The sequence below is a fragment of the Mustela erminea genome, chromosome 18, assembly GCF_009829155.1.
Source record: "Mustela erminea isolate mMusErm1 chromosome 18, mMusErm1.Pri, whole genome shotgun sequence".
Classification (NCBI taxonomy): Eukaryota; Metazoa; Chordata; class Mammalia; order Carnivora; family Mustelidae; genus Mustela; species Mustela erminea.
The window spans coordinates 15,043,251-15,066,753 of NC_045631.1; the positions used below are offsets into that span (position 1 = coordinate 15,043,251).

The following is a 23,503-nucleotide window of genomic DNA, read 5'->3' on the forward strand; positions in this document are numbered from 1 at the left end:
CCAACTATTAATAGATTAAGCCCAGTGGTATATAAATGTGTAACATGTCATGACCAAATGATATTTGTCCCAAGAATGGAACATTAATTCAACCCTGGGAAAATGTTTGAAAAAATCCAGTTGAAAAAATTTGAAAAAGCCAGTGACATTTTCTAAATTAACATAAAGGAGGGAAAAATCAGTGTAATTTGCAACCCTTATCTTATAAAGGAGAGAAACCACATAATTCAGATAAAGCACCGGTCAAAAGGCAACATCTACTATGGTTATTAAAAAAAAAAAAAAAAAAAAAGGATACTGTGAAAGAATGTCCTTAACCTGAGAGAGGCGTCAAACACGCAGAGGTAACAACATCCTGTGAAATAGTAAAATACTGCATGTTTTTCCCATAAGATCAGTAGCAAAGGTACCTGGTAATTGTTTTCAACATTGTACTGGAAATTTTAGATTTTAAATTTTAGATTTTGGAAACTTGGATTTTTGAAATTCTAGTTCAAAAATCACAAATATTAGAAATTAAATAAAGCTGTCATGATTCACCAGATGCATGGATGTATATATAGAATATGGAATCTCCAAAAAAAAAATCTACTAGGATAATTAAGTTATCCACCTTGCAGGATACAATGCCACCGTGCAGGATACAATGCCACCGTATAGAAGTCAATGAGGGGCACCTGGGGGGCTTGGTAAGTTAAGCGTCGACCCTTGATTTCAGCACAGATCATGACCTCAAGGTCCTGGGATGGACCCCCATGTCTGTCTCAGCACTTAGAGGGGAGTCTGCTTGAGATTTCCCCTCTTCCTCTCCCTCTGCTCTTCCTGCTTGCACACCCTCTCACTCTCTCTCTCTCTCAAATAAATAAATAAATAAACAATGATTGTTCTATGTACTAGCAACAAAAAATTAGAAAATGGAAATATTTTAAAATACCATCTGCATGGCCAACAGACACATGAGAAAGTGCTCCACATCACTCGACATCAGGGAAATACAAATCAGAACCACAGTGAGATCCCACCTCATGCCGGTCAGAATGGCTAAAATTAACAAGTCAGGAAAGGTCAGATGTTGGCGAGGATGCGGAGAAAGGGGAACCTCTTACACTGTTGGTGGGAATGCATGCTGGTGCTACCACTCTGGAAAACTTCACATTCATTTCACTTCACATTTCGGAGTCCCTGCAGCCTGTGAGTCCCCCAGGGGCCGTGGTGGGCTCCTTCCACACCCCTGTGGCTCTCAGTCCTGCATCCTCCCCCGCTGCCCCTGAGCCAGGCTCCCCTGACTGTCCCCTGAATGGAGCCCCCTTCCTGCTCAGATGGTGTTCCCCCAAAGGGCAGCACTCTCTGAAGGCTGTGCATCTTCGGAAGGAAATCAGTGCATAATTGCATGTCCTGTCTGTGCAGTGAGGTCCAGAGCCAGGTTGCCTGGGAGTTAGAGTGAGCAGAAGCCTCGGGGTCAGGGCCTGTCCAGCCAGGATACAACCGGGCTGGCTGGGACAAGCCAGGCCCAGGTCCCGCCTGAGATCTTGAAGCCATGGCCTCCTCGTTGGTCTCACCCATGGACACCTGGGTCCTGGGACACATCCGGACAGGCAGAGCTGGGGGTGATGGCTGCTGGGCTCCTCCCTGTGAGTCCACAGGGGGTGGGAAATGGCCCAGCCACCCCATGCCCTGCCTGCTGGCTTCCCCGCAGGGAAGAATCCTCTCAGGCAGGGTCTCCAGGGATGAAAATCACCCTCTGTGACACCAGAGAGGCCAAGGCTCGCGTCCCACTGGCTAACTGCCCGACACCGGCCCCCCTTGGAAAATCAGCAAACCAGAACAGCGGCCGACAGTGTTGTCTGCGAGGTTGCCTGACATGACAGATGCAATGCAAACACAGCACCTGGCCCACACAGCGGCACCATGGACAGATAGGCCACTGGACTCTGCACTCTGTCTGGCTTTTCTGGAAGAGCACCGGAGGAGCTGGGTTGGTGGGAGAGCACGCAGAACTAAGAAGGGACATGCCAGCGTTCTGTCTGTGCTTCTCTGATGCAAAATGGAAAGGTTCCAGCAGATGAAACCCACGGCCAGAGCCCCGTGGGCGTCAGGCTCTAACCGTGCCACCGAGGTGCCAGGGACAGATGAGAATCATTTCCCTCCGTGGTTTCATGTGCCATTCCCGCAGACACTGGGAGGCCACAAACGTCCATGGCCAGTGCGCCTGCCAAGCCCATCCTGCTGTGGGGCCAGCCCAGAGACCCTCGACGGGCCCAGACCCGAGCCTCACGACTGGAAAGAGAAAGCACCCACAGATATTTCCAAAGACCCAAGTGCCTGGGCTCTCTGTACCCCATGACCCGTCCCAGCAACAATGACTCCCTGGGACAGAAGGGCAGAGGGGGTTCACGGCGGCTGAGCATGGACGGGGAACATATATGGGGTCGAGCCGGAATGGGTCTGAGGCACGGGTGGTCACTGGGGGCTCAGGGCGAGGCCACTGTCTGTCCCTCGGATCCCCCCCTCCATAATCGTTGCAGAGCATGCAAGGGCACCAAGAGCAGGGCGGGAACACAGGTGTGCCTAGGGCTCATCCCCACCTCACTCCGAACGCCCATGACCCCGATCTTTTCCCTTCCCCCCTTCTTCTCTTGCGGTGGTTCCAGAAGGCACATGCTCCTACAGCATTAAAAGATAATTTGTAGAAATAACGTTCCTTTAATAAAAGCCAATGGAATGACACGGTTTTCAGAGCATGTGGCAGAAGACTGGAGGTCCGAGCGCTTGTGGGGAATGAATCCCCCTGTGGCAGGCTCCAGACACCATGACCCCCTCGGGCACATATAATACACTGACTTGGGAAGTCTAACTCACGTTGTGACTGGGCCAAGCTGGCTGCTCAGCTCTGCCCCAGAGGGTCCCCCAAAGACGGGCTCTCTCTGCCGGGCTCATAAATACAAGGACAGGAAGGGCAAACCCATTTCTGCTTATTCCTCATCTTCCCTGTTTTTTATATTTATATAATTAAACAGCTAGTGGCTAAATTGCATGGTAATCAATTTGCACAATTGCTTTTTTTAATGAGATTTAGACACTAGGAAATAGTTTTTTTTTCTCCAATATGCCCAAAGTGAACCTGGTCATTCTGACAAAAAATTGGCTTCCTGCGTGCATGAACCTTGGTGAGGAGGGGAGGGCAGGGGACAAGGCTGCCTCCCTGCCCCCATGGGGCCAGCCAACCCCTTCTCTGCTCCCCATGGGGTGGTGGCTATCAGAGCGGGGGCCTGAGACTGTGCTGCCCCCCCCCATCACCGGGGTGGGACGATCAAGTCTGCCCTGGGTAGTGTGTCTCCCAGATCTGGAAGTTTTGAGGCTGAAGGCCATACGACGGTCCACTGGGACCTGGGACACCCAACCACGTCTCCAGGTGGGACTGACCTGGGACCTGGGGTGTCAGCGGCCTGCCCTCCCCTGGGACCGGGCTGGGCCAGCTCCCACCCCTCCCTCTTCCACCCCAGAGCCCCCTGTAGTCACTAGCACTCGTCCCCAACAACATTCTGCATGGGAACCACAGTTTTCATGCACTTCAGAGCAAAGTGCTGGGGGGGTCAGAGTGCAGAGTTCTGGGGGATCCCGCCAGGCAGCACCCCCTCCCTGACACTCTATCAGCTCCCTCGCTAGGCCCTTGCAGTCCTAACAGCTCCCGTTTGGCCTTCTCTCCAGGCAAGCCATGAGCTCTCCAAGGGAGGCCTTGTCTAGTTCCCGTCCTTCCCTCGCTCTATGTGACGGCTCTGGCTGATGACCCACGAGCCCGTGCTTGGCAATGTGACTCTGGGGGCAAGGATATGGGATCACTGCCCCCCTGTGAGTCCATGGCTCAGAGGCGGGACACAGAGACAGGCAGGCCAACAGAGCAGGAGGCCCCACTGTCGGTAGAGCCTGCGATGGAAGGAGCTCCTGCAAGGAGCTCCTGGAAGGGCCTCGAAGTGTAAGTAGGAGTTGGCAGGGTGTGAAGCCAGAGTGGGGCCCAGACCTCTCTGCTCACAAGGGGTGTTCAGTGGGTGTGTCCATGAGTGAGCAACCACCGCAGGAACCGGCCAGCACCAGGAGGAGTCTGACCAGAGTCTTCGCTCAGCCCTGCCCTCGATCAATTTTGGCCTCCCCGCTGCATGCTGGGGATGTGGGTGTGCACGAAGAGACACCATCTTGGCCCTCCTGAAGCCCAGCAGGAGAGGTGTCCACATAATCATGCATTCCTATCCTGAGCTGTCTAGAGGAGGAGACAGCCACAACCCAAATGTCACATGCCCCAAAACTACAAAATTCCAGGAAGGGGTTGATCCTGTACAGGAGGACAGGTTCCAAACCAGCTGCTGGAGACACTCTCCCCAAGGAAGACGGGCCTCCCCAGAGACCCAGACATTACTAGCAACATGGCAAGGCAAGGAATTCCCCTCCGCAGGGAGGGAACGGTGTGTGCAAAGGCTCTGAGGCCAATGGGATGTGGCATCCCTGGGGTGTGGGGGCCTCTCACAAGGGCAGGGAAGGCAGAGCAGTGGCCCTGGAAAGGAGCTGTGTCCCCATCAGGGAGGGCTTTGAGGCGGGAGGGACATGGACATGTCTGCATCCAGAGGAGGCATCATCGGCTGCTGTGGAGGGAAGATCTGGGTGGGAAGGGGTGCAGGATGCTGTAGGATAGGCAGGATGATCTGTAGCCTGCACAGCAGGTGCAGAAACAGTGGAAGGAGGAGAATGGATGCATCAGGAGGTATTTAGAAGGGAAGATGGACAGGACTTGATGTGACTGGACATGGTTAGTGCTGAGGAAGGAGTCAGGATGGGTGCACCTTGGACATTGGAGGAGCAGGGTCACCACTGGGCCAGTGTCCCTCCTCTCCCTGCTCTGAGCCTTCTCTGTGCACCAGGAACTGGCAATCTGTTCTTCGGGGCTTCCTACACTGGCATCACCGTGCATCCATCACCCGGCAAAGCACCTTCCATCTGTCCCCTGTATCAACCCCACAGGTCAGGTCCACTTGGTGGCAGGCCCGGAGCCCATCCACGCTAACCCAGCCCACACACTATCTCCATCCAGCTCCATCTACCTGTCCTGTCCACGGGTGGCTGTGGGATCCCGTCTCCCCTGTGCCCTCATGTGTCCTTTCAGGGACCCTCCCCAAATGCTGAGGCACTTTGGTTGGCCCTAAGCCCCTCTCTCCATCCTGAGGCTGTGTTAGGGAGCTTGGGAATGTGCACTCTGCACACATTCTGGGACAGACGCATCAGGAGGTCTGGAAGCCATCATCACCCCCTGTGTGGACCCCCAGTACATTCCTGAGTGTCTTGGTCATTGACTGAGGTGAGCCCCCAATGTGGATAGCCCCAAGCCTGAAAGATCTCCTCTAGCCCACGTGCGGGGGCCCAGCGAGTGCTCCCGGCAGTGATGCATTTCCTCCGCACAGAGACTCAGTGACCCAGTTCCCTCGACCTCCTGTCCCACCATCCCCGCTCGGCCAGCTTCTTCTGCAAATATTTTGGGTCAGAATGCCTCTGCCACAGCCTCTCAGATCTCCCACCACCACCGTAGCAGGAAAGCAGGTGCAGAGTAACCCTGAGACAAATGGGCATGGTTGTGGGCCAGTAAACTCATCCTACAAACACAAGCCCCAGACAGGAATGGCTGGGTTCCCATCAAACTTTATTTGCAAAAACCCATAGCAGGCCCAGATTTGCCTGTGGGCTGTATTTTGTCCCCTGTTCCCCGCTGGCAAAGGGGGTAAGGAAAGGGTCAAGGAACTCTCCCTTGTAAATTCCTTCCGCCCAAACAGCCCATCATCACTTCCATGTCCCTCCTTGTGTCCCTGCCCACATGGAAACATGTGTCAGGCTGGGCAAGTGCCCCACACAGGGGACGGGAGGCAGGTCCTGGTGATGGGCTTGCCCGTGGCCCCGGATCTGTCCAGCCAGCACTTACTGAGCCCCTACCGTGCAGCAGGCTCTGCATCCCATCCGGGGAGACTGGCAGCCACAGGACTCTGCCCCAGCCTGGGAGGAACCAGGGTCCACTCAAAACAGAAATGCAGCTGCTCCTAAGAGATGACATGAGCTTCCTCCCTAAGGCTCTGGGTTTTCAGACAGGTGCCCCAAATGCCAGAACCTCAGCCCTCTGGGGGCACTGCTGGGAGAGACACAAAGCCTCAGCAGAAGCTTCCCCATTTCTTCTGACTCCCCAAGCTCGGCCCCAGGCCCACACACAGACGGTCCCCAGGACTGGCTGGATGGGAAAATGAGCCCGCACCCTGGGGGTTTCTCATCCATGGGTTCCTTCATCTAAACCAGAGAACGCTGGATTACTGCAAAGTCACAGAGGAATCCTTTGCACCCCCAACAGGAGTAAACACGGATCCCCTGAGTGACCACCAGGGCGGGGCTGCCTTGCCTACAGCTGAAGGTCTGACTTGGTAGCAGGAACTCGAGGATTCTTCTCACCTTAGAAAAGGCAAGGACACCCACAAGCTCATGGGGACCCTCACAAGTAACAGGAGGTGGACGAGGTCACCTCCATGCCCTCCAGCTTACTGAAGATCCCAGCAGGGACCCATGAGGCGAGGCAGGTCCCCCAGCACCACACCAGGGCCAAGTTTGGACTCCGTGGGGGACCGTCCTCTCCTCAGGCGTGGGGCTCCGGCCCCGAGAACACCGTATCACTAAGTACCTGTCTCCAGAATGAAGCTCATTTTTTTTTAAAAAAAAACTTTATAACAAGGTGCTACTTCTCTAAAGGAGAGCGATCCCAGGGCTAGGAGAGCTGCAAAGACGCACTTGCTGTCCTCTGCTGGAGTTTATAAAGGAGGTTCCCTGGGGCACAGCACAGAGGGAGGGATTTGCAGAAAACCTGGGGACAAGGGCTGGTAGACGCTCTGTGTCCTGGGGCCTCTGGCAGGTTGGCTGCACCCTCCATGGAGTTAATCCCCAGGTGTCCCGGGGTGGGGTCAGAGGCTCCCTGGAGTCTCTCCTGTTTGATTATCTAGGGAAACAGGCCAATGTCTTCCACTCCCTTAGAGGAGTGGGAGAGGAGGCCCAGGCCCAGGCCCTCGGGGAGGCTGGGGAGCCCTCAAGCAGCTTCTGGATAGAGACCCAGCAGAGAGAACGAGCAGGGGGGAGGCAGGTGGGAGGGCCGCTGAGTCACCATAGGTAAGAAAGAGCTTGTCCAGGGGAATGAGGCCAGGTCCCTGGACATCCTCGGAGAGGGAGGGGCTCAGCGTGGGAAGAATCTGGTCTGCTGGGAAGCTGGACTGGTGGGACTTTCCAAACCGGAGCTCCTGTGCTGGGGAGGAGGCAACGGGACTTCCTGGGGTTGGGGTGTCTGTTCTGAAAGGTCGAGAGTGGCAGGCCAAAATCAAGATTTGGTGGATGGGTGCCGCTCCCCCTACAAACAGTGGTGATTGCAATCACTTGCCATTCCCATGGCAACAGGTGAGCTGAAAAGCTCAAACAAGGAGGGGAGCTCTCCCACAGATTCAGGTCTGCTGGGCAGCACGCTAGCACATGGCACCCCTGCCTCGCTCGCCGTTCAAGGAGTGGAAACTTCCCAGGTAAGTGACCAGGAGGCCTCCAGGCTGGCCGCCCTGCCCTTGCTCCTCCCACCAGGACCTGACGCCATTGGGTAGCTTCTTGAACACCTCCAGCAAAGGGGAGCTCATTCCACCACTGGCCGGCTATGGATGCTCAATAAAAGGGGACTCTAGGTGGTCAGGTAAAACCAAGAAGCAGTGCGACAGGCTGCAGGAACAAGAATGAACAGACTGCAGGGGCTAATGGTTCATCTGCCTCATAGCTAACGTTTATGGAAGCGTGTTTCTCAGTGCTCTACGCTCGACCAACGGCAGAGGACCAGGTGCGGTAGCTAGTGAGAGGAACGGTTGCACAGGTCACACACTGTGCCAGTCGCTCCCTATGCCTGGCCTCCTCTGGTCCCCGCCTGCAGCAGCAGCACTATCATCCCTACTTTGCAGACAAGAGATGGCAGCCTGGGGAGGTGAGGACTGGGGTAGCAGAACCACGACAGAAGCTCTGTGCCTCTGCACCATCGGCAGTGTCCGTCTTCATCGCTGACTTGGTTGCCGTCACCAATAAGCACCTCGGCTCCTCATCTCATCTGAAAGCCGGGATGATAATAATCCCCACACACATGCATGCCGCATGCATGCACAGGCATAGGCACACACATGTGCACACATGCACACACAGGTGAACATAGTGTATGTTTGCACACACATGTACGTACCTATGTGTACGCAAGTGCATGCATGCGCACATACACCTGCGTGTGTGTGCGTGAGCGTGCACACACACGTGTGTGCTCATACGTGTGCATGCTTCATCCCTCCCGCTTCGATTCCCTGGCTCCTCGCCCTCTGTCTGCAAATGCGGGCAGGACAGGCACCCTGCTTGGGACCTGCTCTGCCTGGAGCAACTCCCTCCTCCAAGGCTGAGCTGCCCCACACCCCGCCCCTCTTTCATGTGCAGCCTGAGTCTGAAGGAGTCGCTCAGCACTCAGGGCTGGCCAATGGTCTTGTCCCTCTGATTGCACGAGGCCACTGTCTCCTCCAGGGAAGCTCATGGGAGCAGGAATCTAAGGAAGTCCTTTGCTGGACTAGAACCTCCAGTGAGGTCGGGAAAGAGTCTGCCTCCCGTTTGAGGACCTGGGACCCATGAATCAACTCACTGTCCTCCATGGCGTGCCTGCAAATTTTCCACTCTCATCCCTGCAGGGAGGAAGCAGCTGACAAGAGGCTGCGAATTCCCATTCCAGCGAAGACAGCCCCTGACCACTGGCGGCCAACTCTGAGTCCGCTGGGTCTGAGTTCTTTCAGGGAATGACTACTACAGGCAGGGAAGTGGTCGGTAAAGACCGGGCCAGGGACAACCGGGCATGTCCCCGCTCTTCCCAGGCCCTGCTGCTGGGCCCTGACCATGACCTCACACCTGCTTCCGCGGAAGCTCGAGTGCTGGAGTGGGGAGTGGGGAGTGAGGAGTGGGTTCACCGGGCAGGGCCCGGGGCGTCCTCGGCCAGGTCTCAGCTACCAACGAGTGACAGGAAAGCAGGTTTTGACAGAAGGCTCCAGAAGGGCATCCTAAGTGCCCACACCAGGGTCGCGTGGGGGTCCAGAGCCTAATCCCAAGGAGGAAGAGCCTCCCGGCCTCAGGTCAGCAGAGAACCGGACGTGCTCTGCTTCCTCCAGCACAGGTGCGGATTCTTAAACGGGAGGAGGGCATCCAAGTTCTGGGCTCCTATTCCTTCCCTCCACCTGCGGGGCCTGACCTCATGCGGGGGAAGCATCATCCTCCCCCAGCACGACTCTGACCCTGCAGATCGCAGTCCCGATCAGGGAGCACTCGGGGGTCCCAGCCCCGCGGAGCCACCAGGGTGCATATCCGTATAGCGCACTGCTGGCCTGAGCACTCTGCCTTCTGCTTGGATCCCAGCCAGACATCAGGGCCGGCCCTCTGTCTGCCCCCGCCATCCTCCAACAGACAACTCACGTTACACCCCTGAGCAGTGAGTAGTCCCGGGTCCGGAACCCTCCATGTGGGCCTCCGTCCTGCACACACACACGCATGTGCACATGGGATCATCCCCCCCACACACAGGTGGGAAGGCAGTGCAGCCACGCCCCCAGCGGTCCACAGGACCCACACCTCCACCGCTCTGCACGAACCTGTCTCAGACCCACAGGTGTCTGACTTGCACGGCACAAGCTTCTCTCCACTGCAGTGGCAAGGTTCTAGCTGCGTGCGTGCTCCCCAGGAGTTAGGAAGACCCCCCCGTTCTCCCTGCGCTGTGGGGACGCCTCCTCGCCAAGTGGCCTAGCCTGCGAGAACCCATTCCTAAATCCCCAGCTAACTGCTGATCCCCTCCAGCAGCCTTCCTGGGAAGATGGCTTCTGCATGGCCAACCAGAAATGGGTTCCCACTTCGGGCAGCTGTTCTCAATTAGCCAGAAAGAGGCACTAGGCAAGCGGGGAGGGAGCGTGTGGAGAGGCAGCTGATGGCTTCACCAAATCAGAGGGGACCTCTTTGCTGCCACCACCTGCTGCAAGCCTCCTCTCCCTCCTCTGATCTGGGCTCTGGGGAGAGCCCGGAGCTGGCGCTTGGGGACACCGGGCCCAGGAACTGACAGGGTGGCCCATGGAGCGGCCAGAGATGCAAAGTCCTGGGGAAAGAAAAGGCATTTCTAAGAGACAAAAGCAAACCTGTCTGCAGGGTGAATATAAACTTTCCAGATGAGGGTCACTTTTCTTGCTCTGAGTTCCCCACAGGGGTCCCAAAAGCCATGTGAAGGGGGTGAGGACTTGAGGTTGGCCACCTATGGTATTGATGATGGAAAGGGGATGCCCATGAAAGGTTGCACGGTTCACACTGGCACAAAATGTGCATCAGGCTTCTCCAAGCAGTGGCTCCCTCCTCCCACGCAGGCAGGAGCTGCTGGGGCTCAAGCAGGCAGAGAAAATTCAGGCCCACTGAGACCCAGTAAACAAGGCAGAAAGAGGCACTAGGCATGCGGGGAGGGAGTGTGTGGAGAGGCAGCTGATGGCTTCACCAAATCAGAGGGGACCTCTTTGCCGCCACCACCTGCTGCAAGCCTCCCCTCCCTCCTCCTAGGAGGCCCAGGGAAGGCTGGGACTACTGGGGTGTGGCCCAGGTGTGCGAGGAGGTGACCCTGGGCCAAAGCACTGGCCCTCCACTCAGTGCCGATACACCAAGCAGGTGTCACCGAGTTGGTCTCTGGGAACCTGGCATGACCACGATGGCTAATGCATGATGCCGTGCTTGGTCTTCATCCGACAACCCAATCAGTGGCCATGGGGGCCCCTGTGTCAGAGACAGGAGGACCGTGGAGGATGGTCACCATCCAGAAGGTGCCTCACAAAGGGACAGCCCTGGGGCCGGAGCGGAGTTCAGAGAGTCAGCTCTGCTTCCCATCCCAGCTCTGCGGGAACCTGGCTGGGCAGCCGTGGGTAGGTCACTTAAACTGTCCCACGTTCAAGTTCTGTAAACACTGTATGGAGGCAGGAGTACGGAGAGGGTGAGAAACCCACTCAGCAGGACATTGGGAAGACTGAACTGGCCGGGTGAGCACATCAGCTGGGGTTTGGCCAGGATCCCAAAGCACCATCAGTGTGGGGAGCTTGAGGAAGGTTCTACGAGGGGACTTGACCGAGCTGCAGGCAGGACACAGGGAATCCATGGGAAACAGACCCAGACTGCAGCAGCCAGGTCCTGGCACAGCCCCAAAACGCGGGGGGAGGGTGGGCGGGGCGGGAGGGGCACGGTTACCAAATCCCGGAAGGACAGGAACAGGAAGTAGAGGTCGGAGGGTGTGGTGGGAGGGACACAAAGACGCCGGCCTGCATCCTGTGCCAGAGCCAGGCCACGTATGAGTTCTCAGAGGGAGTAGCCCTGCCCTCAGGACAGGACCCCAGGCCCCAGCAGCACCAGGACGGTCTAAAGGGGTGACCGTACCCTTGTCCTGGCTTACCCACCACCCCAGCTGGGCAACCCATCCCAGAGGCAGTACCCTGGCTGAGAGAAGGACCCAGGGACCCCGGCATCGCCGGCCGGCCATCATTCCTGGCATGCGCTGGTCGATGAGTACTGGGCAGTGTCAGATGTGGACATCCTCAGGCCTAGCCCACAGAAAGTGACTTCTCCAGGCCAACTCAGCAGAAACACAGGGCCAGCATTAGCCAATACAGCAAATGAGCAAATTAGGAAAAGCTGCACCTTCCCCAAGACACTTCCTGACATCTGCTGGGAATTTGCAGTAATGACATGTACCTAAGATGACCAGGAGGTAAACAGGGAGACCCCCCTGGACTGTGCAGTGCACAACACACACAACTGTAGCAGCCCAGCGGCCTTGCACAGGGCCCCATCACAACCAGAATGGTGGTGAGGATAAGTGGCATCTTTTGGTCTGTTGTCTGTCTCCCTGAGCCCCACCCTGGCCCCATCCATGCCTGTTGGCAAAGGTCACCAGGAATGCACCTCTGCTTGAACCCACAGGCTTATGCACTAACTAAAGAGCACAGAGGGGAATCCACTGTTGGAGCACGTACACATGAAGCCCCAGAAGGAGTCTAATTTGTAGTGTGTGGGGCAGGCCTAGGGTGGGAGGCAACTACCCACATGCTGGCCAAGTCAGGATCACCCCAGAGACCATGTCAGAAACAAAACGCAAAGCATCTCATTTAGGGAAAAACGGTAGTGTTTCGACATATTGGGTCAACATTAACGTCACCTATTTCTTCTTTACCTTTTTAGCGTGGCCGCCAGGAAACTCGAAATCATCGCCGCTGCTTGAATTTGAAGCCACCTGGACCACGCTGCCCTCCCCTTCCTGCCTGGGCGTCTGCGGGACTCGGTGCCTGGGCTGTGGGCTCCATGTCGCTCTGCACCAGGTGGCAGGGCCTGCAGTCACCTGCTCCCCCCTCCCCCGCTCTTTCCTGAGGGAGGGTCTTTTTGGGCTATGAGGTCACCTCGCTGGGAGAGGACACTGTGTCCTCTTAAACATGCTCTTTCTGTTCTCCCTCTCATCTTCCTCCCCTCCCTCCTCCTGCCTCCTCCCCCTTGTCTACCCTCATCAGACTCTTCTTCCGGCCCACCTACTCTCCTGATTCCAGGCCACCAGGGAGAATGTGGCAGGAGTACTCCCCAGCCATGCGAGCCGCTGCAGGGACCCCAACCTCGGACACCTGACTCCTATCCCCAGCGTCTCTCCCCCAGCCCCTCCACTGTGCTGGAGCGCAGGGCCTTCCTTTCCTCCCTCCTGAGGCTCCCTGGTCAGTGTGGACAAGTGTCCTCAGCCCTGGTTCTGTCTGTGACTACCGCAGTGACCTCGGCTATGCCCGTCCTCATCTGTAAGCCTCAGTTTCCCCATCCACAAAGCGAGAGGTTGGGCTGACCATTTCTGAGGGCCCTTGCATGTGTGAGAACGGAGATGTTTCCCACGGACAAATGCTCTGGTTCAGCCAGTGTTCCTGCCCCCGTCTGCAGTGGGTATTGTCCTGGTGGCTGACACCGACCCATATGGGTAGAATGGGCTACCTGCCCGAGACCGCGCAGTCTGAGCGGCCGCCAGCCTTGAGACTGCTGGGGAGAGACAGATGCCCAGTATGTCTTCCAATGCTGTCTGTGTTGGTAGTGGGAGGCAAGGCAGGAGTCTTTGTTCATTAGATTCTCGCGCTGATGAGGACCTGAAGTCAGGAGCTCTGCACACGCACGTCAGGAAGACGAGGCTCGGCCTGACCTTCCTTGGAGCCCGCAGTGGGCAGGGTCAGGGAAGGGGACCCCGCAGACCGTGTGGGCAAAGTGCTCATGATGCCCCCCCACACATGGGCCATGCGGTACAGGTGAGATTGAAGATAGTCTTTCCCCAAAGATGCCCGTGGCCTAATCCCCAAAGCCTGTGAATAGGTGACATGCTGTGGCAGAGAGACCTGCCATGTGACCCAGCTAAGTGCGCTGAGTGGGGGCACCATGCCAATGGTTTGGGTGAGCCGGCACAATAGAAGGGTGCTGGCAAGAGGGAGGCCAGAGGGTGCAGGCAGGCCAGGGGACCCAATGGACCCCTGGGGGGGTTCAGAGGCAGGAGGGCATTGGTCTCCAGAAGCTGCAGGAGGTGGGGAAACAGGTGTAGAAGCCAGAGGGCCCCAGGGGAGGGCAGCCACACTAGCCAGATGGGGTGTGAGATGGTTCCTGGAAAGGGTCCGGTCGTCCACCCCTTGGCCTTGTGTCTACTATAAAATCAAAAAGGGCAGGTGCACAGGCTGGGGACCAGCAGGGCTGGTGGAGACCGGGCCTAGAAAGATGCATGTGGAAATGTGACTAATCTTAATCCACTGGATGGTGTGGCTGCAGGGACCCCTGTGGACTCTGTGACAAGGGGAGGGGTCTCCAGCTGCCCAGGGCCATCCCCACCTGGAGCACTAATGCCACACAGCCCTCAATGTCCTGGCCCTGCCCCTCTTCTCTCTTAGACTTGCAAAGGTCCTGGGTGGGGAGACACCCACAGCAGACCAGGCAGGATCATGGGACACATTCAAGCATCAGTCCTGCTTGGGGGGACCACATTTGGGGGCAGGTCCTCACGGACCTTAGGAGAGAGAAAGGGAAGTCGCACACAGGACGGAAAGGACTGTGGGGGCCAGGAGTCCTCGGGCCGGAGCTTCCGGTCCTCAAACAGGCTCTGCCTCTGACTCTGAACCACTGGGGCCCCTGCCTCTGACCCCCACTGGGACCCCTGCCTGTCCAGCCTTCCGGGGCCATTGGGAGGAAGGCGACTGTCCCACTCTGGCTTCCCCAGCTCACAGCGTCCCTTTGCTCTGACCTCCTCACCCCAGGCCATGCTGGCCACCCTCCCCTCTGCCAGGGAGCCTTTATCCACAAGCAGAACCCACCAAACATCAACTCTCTTTCCTCTGTGGGCAGGGGTGGGGGACCGACATCTCAAACCTCCTAGTGACACAAAAGAGGGGAAGGAGAGAAATCATCACAGTTTTCACGGCCACTCCTGCCACCAGGAACAGCCTCATTCTGTTGGCCCTGGGCCCATGGATTGGGGACCACAGAGAAAGAACCACGATCACAGTGCCATGCAGGGCCTGTGGGGAAACTTACTTACACTCTTTGTTTTTGTTTTTGTTTTTCATTTTAGTCAGGCCTTGGGCAAAGCACAAAAAACGTAATTTTGGCTACAGACAGAAGCGGGGTAGGGGTGGGGGAGTAAAGTTCCAGTGGTTGTCCTGCCCAGAAGGGTGTGGCGTGGACCGGAGAGAGCATTCTAGCGGAAGTGTGCACAGCTACAGAAGTACCCAGGAGAGGCAGGGAAGGCAGGGGAGGCCAGGAGAAGCAGGGAAGGGGGAGGAAGGGGAAGCCAGGGGCAGCCAGGAGAAGAGGAGGAAGCCAGTGAGGCAGGGGAGGCAGGGGAGGCAGGGGAGGCCTGGGAAGCCGAGGAGGCAGGGGAGGCATGGGAGGCCAGGAGAAGCAGGGGATGCCAGGGAGGCAGGGGAGGCCAGAGGAGGCCAGAAGCAGGGGATGCCAGGAGATGCAGGGGAGGCCAAGGGAGGCCAGAAGAAGCCAGGGGAGGCAGTGGAGGCAGGGAGAGGCAGGGGAGGCAAGGAGAAGCAGGGGAGGCCAGGCCAGGGAGGCAGGGGAGCCAGGGGAGCCAGGGAGGCAGGGGAGGCCAGGGGAGGCCCACTCCTTGCCCTAGCCCAGCATGTTCTGGTAGCAGAGCTGCTCTTCCTCCCGCTTCTCCAGGTGGTTTTCCAAAAGCCTCAGCTCCCTACGCACCACCTTCCCCATGGACAGCTCCAGCTCCAGCTCCAGCACTTTCTGAAGGTCCGCCCTGGCCTCCGTCTCATTCCACACCTCCGCGTGAGCCCGGGCCTGCACGTAGTAGGCCTTCATGATCCCTGAAGGGAGGATGATACTGCACCTGCTGAGCCCCTTCCTGGCGCTGCCTCATAGCTGACAAACTCTTAACCTTGACCATGATCCTTAACCTCTCTGTGCCCCGTGGGCCGCCTCCTTGGTTGTACATATGGGTGACAGCGGCAATAGCAGGACCTACTCCCCTCCCTTGCGGGTACCCTGCCAGGCCCCAGAGTTAACTCCAAACCCATAATCTCCTACTCAGTCCGGTGGGGTCCCCGCATGGTGGAGGCTCCAGGCCCCATCCCTGCCCCCCACGGGTTACTGAGGGCACTGAAGGAGGTAAGGAGGACAGGGAACCCAGCCCCCGGAACATAGCAGGAGATCAATGTCGAAGCCCACCCGCAGTCACTCCACCCTGCATGCCTGTTCCTCCACACCTTGCTCACAAACACCTGCTCCCACCAGCGGCACCAGCTGCCAGGGCACCAGTGTGCAGGCCTGCTGCCTGGGAGTCCCAGAGGCTGCGGTGAGTACAAAGGCCTCCCTCAGAGGCCCTGCCCCGACCCCTGACCTGCCAGCCACCCCCCCAACCCCGATCATGCCGGCCCACCCTGCCTGGCGCCCAGCCTCACCTGGGTGCAGCCGCAGGCTGTGGCTCTTGTGCTCCAGCACCTGGTAGTACTCCTCTTTCTTGAGCAGACACTGGCAGGTGTCTAGTTGAGAATCAGGGTATTGATCATCTTCTCCAGCTCAGCCACTGCACCTCCCAGGGCTTCTCCTGCGTAGGGGAGCACACCGGTCAGCCGTGAGCTAGGCTGCCTGCCCCCCACCCTTGGTGCCGTCCCCCTGCCCCAGCCACATGGGCAGCCCCTCACCTTGGTCTGCAGGTTCCTCAGGCAGACGATGGCTTCCTGGTACTTGCTGGAGGCTTCGTCGTAGCAGTCCAGCTTGAAGAGCCGGTTCCCTTCTCCAAAGAGGATGGGCAACCGCCTGCATCTTCTCCTGGTTGTTCAGGCTCCACATCTCCCGCTGGTACTCGCTCTGGGCCTCCACCTGGCCTGACAGTGGCAGGCGGGTCAGGCAGGGACTGGGGGACCTGCGCCCCCGCAGCTGGGGACCCGCCTCCTCTGCCTTCTCCACAAGCATGCTTGCTGGTCACATCCATATACATAGGGGATGGAAGCCACGGATAGTGCCCGCCCTAAATCAGCACCTTTATGCAAGTTAGGGACAGAGAGCCCTTTGTCAACACTGGACTTCCAATATTCAGAAGGCGGTCTCCATACTCACTTGGCTAGAACAAGACACTTTATTGCCACCTGCTGGGAAATTGTCGTCATACAAGCTCAGATCTATGAAGTCTAAAATGAACACCTTAGAGGTGAGGCCCTTGTGCAGTGCACAAACCGCACAACTGTCCTAGCAGGCCCACAAAGGCCCTATTGTTGGCACAATTCCCTTATTTGTTCACCCATGTAGCCCTTGGTCTGAACCTCATCTTTGGCCATAACCTGAGTTCCAACCCAGGCCAGACCCTCTCCCACCACCCCATAAACGCGGCAGTGGTTTAGGAGCCCTCTCATGCTCTAGAGAGAAGGCAGTGATGCCCAGGATCAGCGAGGTGGGGCTCCCCACACCGCATGCTCCCTGAGGCTGGGACAGCCCTCTGTCCCTGCTGTCCCCAGGGCACACCTGCAGCAGCTCTATCACGAAAATCAGAGGCTGTGGTTCCTTCTGTAGCTCGTCCAGGTCCTTGTAGCCCAGTGTGTGGTAGGCAAACATTTTGGCCAGCCCACATGTGTGTACGTGCCACTCTGTGGGGTCCTTGCCCTCCGCCACCTGCCGCAGGCTCCAGGACAGGATGGGCTAGACCCCTTGTGTGCTGGGGGGAAAGATGGTGAATGGCGTCTGGTCTGTGTGCTTGGAGCACCCGCTCTGAGTCCTGCTACAGCCTCACCAGCCTGGGGCTGTTGCTGCTGTTTGCCCTCAACAGGCCCCCAGGAAGGACTGTGGTGCACTGTGTTCCAGGCCAAGTGCTCTCCCAGCTCCTTCCATCAGCTCCTTCCATCCTTAAAATGCCCCAGCGAGAGAGGCCTTTATCCCCACTCCACAGTTGGGAAACTGGAGCCCAGAGGCATGAAGTTAGTTGCATAAGGTCACCCAGCTAGGAAACAACACAGGCTGGGTTCGTGCCCGGCTCCAGGGGGCACGCTCTCACCTTTCCTGGCCCTTGTGCTTGGCCCCGACCCCTTTCTCTCCCGAGGACACCTGAGCCCATGGGTTGGTGACCTGCGGGGAGGCAAGTGTGGGGAGTAGGGAAAGGCACGGGGTCCAGGGGCCAGAGGGTGTGCCTGACATCCCCAGGGGGCTGCTGATTAGCAGGGAGCCTGGGCACCTGTCTGAGCTCTAGCCCCTCAGCCATACCTGTGGTCAGGGAGCTGACATGAGCTAGAGGAGGTGTGGGTGTAGGCCCCGCTCATCCCAGCCTCTCCCTGCACTGGGCATGGAGATCGCCAGCCTCAAAGAGGAGGAGGGCTGAGAAAACCAGGCCCTTGGGCCTCAGCTGCCCCACCTGTGAACTGTCCCTGAGAGCCCCCCTCTGCTGGCACAGTCCAGAAACAGCCCATCTCCAGCACCCTCATGGCAGCTCCAGGAACAGGGAGGGGCCAAAAAAGATCAGCCTGTCCTCCAAGGTGTCTGCCTTCAGCTCAGGTCATGATCCCAGGGTCCTGGGATCAAGTTCCATGTCAGGCTCCCTGCTCAGCAGGGATTCTGCTTCTCCCTCTCCCACTGCTATTCCTCCTGCCTGTACTCTCTCACTGTGTCTCTCTCAAACGAATAAATAAAAAAATCTTAAAAAAAAAAAAAAGTGAGTCTTGCCATTTCTATCTGGGCCACAGAACAAGGAGGCGATCCCAGGAGGGTCACAGATTTATTTGAGAGTAGTTTTACATGGCTCATGGGCATGGGCAGAAGGGCAGGAAAGTGACTAGTGACCAAAAGTCCCCAGGACCCAGTAATCATGTGTGGGGCACGGTCCTGGTGCCACAGCCCACCCTGCCGACCACAACACCAACAGTCACTCTGGGAGCTTGTGGTCTGAGGTAGCTCTCCTCCATGTGCTCAGAGGCAGAGGAAGGGATGCAGGGTTTCGTTTTCACCTCACTTTGCCCCGCAGAGCCGGCAGGGGGGCTGATGGAGGCGTGGACCTCGTGGGCAGATATGGGCTACTCACAATGGTGTCCCACCAGAACTCAGTCACTTCGCCAACCCGCATGAAAGTCAGCAGCACTTCCCAGACCTCCAGCTTGAACATTTTCCCAATGGTGATGTGCATGGGGTGGCTCACAAGCTTGCTGTCGTCGATCACCGTCCATTCCTCTTCGCATTTCGTGGTGCGGAAGTGAAAGATCACCTAGTCAGGAGGAGGGGTACCCTGGTCTCAGACAAAACTCCACCATTGTTGGTGGGGCTATCTTCCGGGCTCAGCTCACCACACCCTATCCAGATGCCGGGACCCCAGAGCGACCCCCATACTGCCTGCCCTCACCCCTGCTCCAAGGACCCCAAGCCACTGGCTGTCCTGCCTGGCAGCTGTGCAGGACCTCAGAGCCTGGCTTACAGAAGACCTAGATCTGAGGCCACAGACCCTGACACTCCATTTTGCAGGGAAGCTCACCAGACATTTGTGGACAAAACCGTGAACCCTGAGGGCTCCACTCTACATTGGGGCATCACAAAACTCCCAAAGCCCTTCCCCCAGCCCATGTCCGGTGAGTGGGCACCGTTTCCAAGCTTCCCAGGTGCTCGAGGGTTGATAATTCCGGGAACGTCCCTCCTGGCCCCGTTCTGGCAAAGCCGAAAGACACACAGCAGGAATGCAGCAGACCAGGTCCACTCACCCAGGACCCCATGATGAAGTTTGGGAGCTCCCCGGTCCCTCCATGTAGGATGGTTTTCTTGATCCCTTCCATGTTCAGGAGCAGAGCGGCCTCCATGGCTCCCGGGCTCAGGCTGAGTAATCTCCTGGGAGGAAGACACCCAGACCTGGGCATTGACCCTGCCTCCGGGGCAGGTGTGAGCCAGGAGAAAGCCGGGCGGTGCCTCCTCCCTACTCTTCAGGTGGAGGTGAGGCCCCCACAGTCCAGCCACCGAGGGTTTTCTCCCATCCCAAGAAGAAAGAAAGCAGCCGGAGGGTTCTCAGAGAAGATGGGGAGGGGGTGTAGCAGGAGAGAGGCCAACAAAGGGGAACAGGAGGGGAGCCTGAAGCCCCCTCCACGTCCTGGTGTCCATGCCAAGGTCCTGTGGTCTCTACAGTCCCTGCCTTCCCTCTTTCCTGTTTCCTCCTCCTCTACCCTCAAACATTGCACAGGAGAGAATGTGATGCAGGAGGGGGAGAGCAGGTTTCTGGCCTGCGGGATTCTAAAACCAGGTGAGAGAAGGGACAAGTTTGGGGAAAGTTAAGGGTGTCCTCCAGTCCCGCTCCATCCCCCACTCCAGGTTCTGACTGTGGGGAGCAGGATTCTCTCTCCCGGGGTAGAGGGTCTCATCCCTACCCCTGTGCTTGGAGACCCCTGCAGAGCTCAGTCCCTGCACCCGGGATCCCCATTCCGGACTCAAAGTGACAGGTGACCTGAAGGCGTGGTATTTGACGCCACCTTGTGGCCAATGGGAGCTCGGGTTCCCAGTGTCCTTCCTCTCTGTGACACTAGCGGGAAGGGACACTAGATTATCAGGAGCCACATAGAGCCCCTGATCACACTTCTCATTTCCTGACCTGTGGCCTTGGGGGTCTGCCACCCTCCTTAACTCCACCTTCCCCGCCAAAATGGAGAGATCCACCTCTTCAGCCGTCCCCCCACAAATCTCCCACAAAGAGCCACTGACATAGATGCCAAGCCTGAGCCCCTAAGCCCAGACCAGGGCAGCTGGATCAGGCCCCTAGGCCCCTCCTGGGGTGCTCAGACCCCTAGGGCTCCAATCCAGCCCTCTCTGGGAGCAGGGATCCTGGGGTCCTTCTCTGTCCCACCCTTCTCTGACCACACAGCAACGCAGACGAGTCCGAACACAGAGAAAGCAAGACGGATGCTTAGAGGGAAATAAAGCAATTACCATGGATGTCGGGGGAAGGAGAGAGGGAGGCAGGACCCAAGGGTGGGGCGCTGCTTCTGGGGTCCCAGCAGTGCTGGCTTCTTCCCCACAATGGCTGCATGGCTGTCGGCTTTGTCTGTGCTCGTTGTGCTGGACTTCCCTGCCGGTGACGGCTGGCTTCTCGCTGTAATCCACAGTGAAGAGAAAGCTGATTGATTGCTGGGCTCTGGAAGGCAGAGAGGCAGGGAGTTGGGGAGGGGCGGTGCTGGAGTAGAAGGCATAGATCTGGGCCCTCCTTGCGGAGGAGCAGGAGTGGGGTTTGGGGGTGTTTGCTGAAGTTGAGGCCAGAAGAAGGAGGTGCTCAGGCCACAGCGTTCCGACGGGCCCCCAGCCGTGGTTAGCCCCAGACTAACCTCCTAATGGACTTCCGGAAAAGGCAACTCTAATAACCCCACCCCTCTTAAAACTCCTCAAAGGCTCTCTGCTCCCCTCAGGATACACCTCAGGCTCCTGCCGCCTCCCCCCCCAACCCAGTGGAGCCAGCTTTGCCCCAGGCCACCTGTCCCCAGGGTGGTGGGCCTTCAGTCCACCAGCTGCCTTCCTTGGTCCTAGAAGTGGGCTTGCCCAGTCGCCTACACCGGCCTTGGCAGGCCCCAGTTGAGGAAAGCCTCGCCACCCCCCTCCACCCTGCATCTTGTCCCCTAGCTCCTCTGCTAAATTGCCACATGCTGGGAGAGTCTACCCTGCCCCTGCTCACGTGGGGTTCCTCACATCCCTTTGCTCCCTTCCTCACCCTGAGGACGCCTCCCTTGCAGCATCTGGCCCAGCGTAGGTCTGCTTCTTCTAGCACCGGCCATTCCAGGAGGTCATGGGAACTAGCAGGAAATTCTGCTGTTGGTCAGGGATCCCCCCAGGACATGGCAGAGCTGGGACCCCTCCTCCTCTGTCCTCCTCGGCAACAGATGCATGGGTGGGGTTGGACCCCAGAAAGCCTCTGCCTGGGAATGGCTTTTCCCCCATCCCTACCACTGCTCCACTAGGAGCCTGCCCCCCCTTTCCTCTCAGGCCTGGCCAGCTCTGCTCCCTGCAAGGGGAGTCTCTCATTCAGAAGAAGACATTTCCTCCTCCTCCTCCTCATTGTCATGGACACTGCTGTCCTTTCCTCTGGGCTGGCGGGGATAGGGACGTTGTGAGGGAGGGGATGCAAAGCCCCATGTGGGCAGGGAGTCCCGATTAAACATCCCTCCATTCACTTCTGACCCTGAGGAAGTCCTGTGACCAAAGATTAGGCATTTGGGGTGCAAAGCCAGACACCCAAGATTTTGGTTCCTGCTGACACTGCGCTCCCATGTCGGGCCAGACACTTCAGCCTTGGTAATCTGTGCTGTCATCCAAAATTCGAGTAAAAATAGCTCCTCCTTGGGCAGCAGGGCAGGAAGCGCACTTGGCCCACGGTCAGGGCTGGACCAGCTCAGGCTGTCCTCTGATGGCCAGACACAGTAGGGAGCAGCCAGGCCAAGCTGAGACTGTTCCCCATTCACTGAGTCCCTCCCACACCCAGCTTAGTTTTCTGGAGAATAAGGGCACTGGCTTTCCCCCTCCTGTGTCCTTGGGGAAAGGCGGGAATCGAATCCCCTAAGTGCCATCCACACTCCTGTCCCCAACAGGCCACAGCTCAGTCTCCACGTGGGGAAGGCAGGGACAGGAAGAGCCATGGTCAGACAATGAAACAGCAAAGCAGAGCATCCCAGACCACCGCTCAGAGTCCCATCTCATTTCCAGAGACTTCTGTCTCACTTACACATCTGTGAGCTGGGTGTCCGACAGTGGGCGCTAACTCCTCGGTGGAAGGAGCCCCCCACTCCATGCTCAAATACATTCTCTGCTCCCTTAGCTCATTCTAGAGGCCCCAGCCTCCAGACGTGGGGGCCTTCACTGTCATTTTCTTTGATTAGTGGCTCTTTGGTTCATGGACGCCCTGTCTCTCCCCACACGCTAGCCCTGAGGAGCGGGTGCAGGGACCCTGGTCCCCTAAGGGCCATTGGGGCCCACCGAACCTCGCCGGGCCTCAGTTTCCTCATTTACTCCTAGGCTGCCCTGAGGGTCCAGCGAGGTCGTCACAGAAGGGCTCGATGGGCACACCAGCACCGGCGGCACGCAGCTGCCCCCATCCCTCCATCCCTCCGCTGTGGGGAGGGAGGTTCCTGAGCCCGAAGTCTGGGTCACCCAGCTCTGTCGCTGTCCAGGGCAGACTTACGTGGAAGGGCTGGGGAGCAGACAGAGCCAGCCAGAGAGGGGGCGCGCTGCACCGCCCGGAACAGAGCTTTGGGGTAGGGGGCGGTGAGGCTTGCAGCGAGGAAGCCTGGAGGAGGGGCGCGGCCTGGCCCTGAAGTCAAGGGAAAGAGGGAGGGGCTTTCCAAAGGGCGAGTTTTAGAGCTTGTGTCCATGCTGGGGTGGAGGGAGGCCTCGCCCTGCTCTGGCCCCTCCTCCAGGATCTTCCAGGTCCAGAGTGCGGGGGCACGTTTGGGGAACACAGGGCAAGCGCTGGAGACGGACACACCCATGCGGGAACAGCAGCCGCGAGCGCTCGGGGCAGACACTCCTGCGCGGCCTCTGGACCTCGGAGACAAAGGGGCGGACCCCGCTGCGCCCCCAACAGCGGGAACTGGGCGACCCCGGCTGCGCCCATTCCCGCGGGAACCCGGCAGTCAGCCAATCGGAGGGCAGCAGCCCCGCGCGAGCGCGGGGGCCAATCGGATCCCGGGAGCGGCCGCCCTGCGGGGACGCAGCCAGTCAGCGGCGAGGACTGGCCTGGGCCGGGCCCGCGCGGAGATTCAAACCGGCGGGGCGGACGCTGAGCGGCGGGCGGGGCGGGCGATGGGCGTGGGGGGCTGTTGGGTGAGTGTGGCGAGGTGTGGGGACCCGGAAGGGGCGGGGGAATCCGGGCAGGAAGAGCGCTCATGCGGGGCCGTCAGGCGCTGCAAGACGC

At 58.3% G+C, this 23,503-nt stretch overlaps 1 pseudogene; it reads right to left on the minus strand.

Moving 5' to 3' along the window:
* Window positions 1-15,255: 15,255 nt before the first annotated feature.
* LOC116578022 lies at window positions 15,256-22,414 on the minus strand (annotated as a pseudogene).
* Window positions 22,415-23,503: the final 1,089 nt, after the last annotated feature.